The sequence below is a fragment of the Myotis brandtii genome, unplaced genomic scaffold (assembly GCF_000412655.1).
Source record: "Myotis brandtii unplaced genomic scaffold, ASM41265v1 scaffold250, whole genome shotgun sequence".
NCBI classification, from domain to species: Eukaryota; Metazoa; Chordata; class Mammalia; order Chiroptera; family Vespertilionidae; genus Myotis; species Myotis brandtii.
In genome coordinates, this window is record NW_005359478.1 from 1,419,894 (window position 1) to 1,421,904 (window position 2,011).

General features: G+C 56.0%; 1 protein-coding gene across 1 annotated transcript in view; it reads left to right on the forward strand.

Moving 5' to 3' along the window:
• The window catches only part of IL6R (interleukin 6 receptor), a 43,411-nt gene that overhangs the window by 17,139 nt on the left and 24,261 nt on the right, over nt 1-2,011 (forward strand). The gene's annotated exons all lie outside the window — the stretch shown is intronic.

The window sequence follows — 2,011 nt, forward strand, 5'->3', positions numbered from 1 at the left end:
CAAAGGAGCCAAGTGGCACTGGCCAGCCAGTGATTCCAAAATTTCATCATCAGAAAATATTAGAAAGTAATTCCTCTGGGATGAAGAGGAGGGAATGAGAGAGGAAACTGAGACAAACTCCAGTGCTCTCCCCTGCCGGCCGCTGTGCTAGGATATCTGTCCTGTCAACCACCACGACAGGCATGGGAAGTGGGTGTGATTTTTCTCTGTAACAGATAGAGAAAATGGACTTTTCCGAGAAACCGATTTCCTTGGGTAAGGTCATCCTGCTGGTAGCTCTGCGAGGAACCCAACCCAGTCGGCCTGACCTTATTCAAGGCTAAGGTTTGGGCGTTGTTCTGAAGATGCAAATGGCGCTGGGAGGGGAAGGGAAGCCGCTCACGATTGTGTCCAGGTGTCCTGACCTGGTGAGCTTATCAAGCGCTTCCCTTGATAATGGCAGATGAGGGGAAGTGGTGACAGGGGGGAAGTGGTGATAGCGGGGAAGTGGAGCCGGAGGGGGTGGTGGTGGTGGTGGAAGTCACACCTGCCCGGGGCCCCTTCGCTCCAGGAGATGGGATGAGTTGTGGCAGGGATGTAGAGGAGGGGGAGATGCTGAAAACCAACACACCTCTGCAGTTCGGTCTGTCTCCATCCAGACCCGAGGCCCCCTAGCCCAGGTGTCCTATTGGAGTTTGGGCTGTCAGTCACCAGGGTCTCAAAAAATCTGAACAGTGAGTTCAACCGGGTGATTCAGTGTCCAGGGTCAGCTGCCTAGACCAGCCTTAGCGAGTTTATTAGAATACTTTGTGTGTTTGTTACTGGCATTTTGAGAGAGAGAGAGAGAGAGAGAGAGAGAGAGATATTTTAGCTCACACCCTCCTCCTCCTGTCAGCGGCCTCAGGCACTTCTGTCCTCCTGCCTCTGCCTTGAAGTGAGGAAGTGGGGTAGGGAGCAACTGTGAGAGCCTGGGGGACCACAGAACCCACTCAGGCCCGACTCAGACCCTGGGGCTGCTGGGGGTGAAACAGGCCGCTGGGAGGAGGTTGTGTATCCTGCTTTGTGCTCACATCCACGCCCTCCCCAGCTGTGCTTCTCACCCATTCGTTCCACCGGGGTTCCTTTCAGTGAGTTCAGCATCAGCTGTGGGCCGGGCTGGGTGGGTTGGAAGCCTGGGTGGGATGGAGGGAGAGAAGAAGGGAGTCAGGGAAGCTCTAACTCAGACTGGGAAGGTTGGGGCAGGCTTCCCAGAAGTTGGTTCTGGGCCTGGGGTTCAAACCCGTAACAGGAGGTTGGTGGGTGATTCGTCACCCCCGCGGCGGGGCGAGTGGCTGCCGTGGCCTCACATGCCCACGCATGTCAGAAGTGGGTGAAGTCTCAGGCTCCCAGGCCAGGTGGGCCGGTGTCTGACTCACCTCCAATATCCTCAGTCACCCAGCCTTCCTTTCTGGGCTCACCTGCCAGAAATGCTCCCACCTCCTTCGAACCCCCGGCACCGTGTGCTTCTGGATGGCCTTTCTCCTGGCTGCCCCCCGCCCTCCCCCGCCTTTCCAGGAGCACAGGACCTGGCAGAGTGCACCCCCCTTCAGCACCTTTGACCCAGGGGCCCCAGCTAGATGTTTTACAGTCATTTTTGTAAAAAAATATTTTTATTGATTTCAGGGAGGAAGGGAGAGGGGGTGAGAGATAGAAACATCCACGATGAGAGAGAATCATGGTCGTCTGCCTCCTGCACACCCCCCACTGGGGATTGAGCCCACAACCTGGGCATGTGCCCTTGACCAGAATCGAACCTGGGACCCTTCAGTCCTCAGGCTGACGCTCTATCCACTGAGCCAAACTGGCCAGGGCTACACTCATTTTTCAATTAACCCTAACTAACCCCCACCAGGCAGGTACTACTAATCTTCCCATTTTCAGATGAGCAAACAAAGGCTCAGAGAGGATAACTTACTCAAAGTAGCAAGAACTACCACGTGTGGAGCCAGGACTCAGCCCCAGGGCCAGCCTGCAGAGCCCGGCCCCTGTCGCC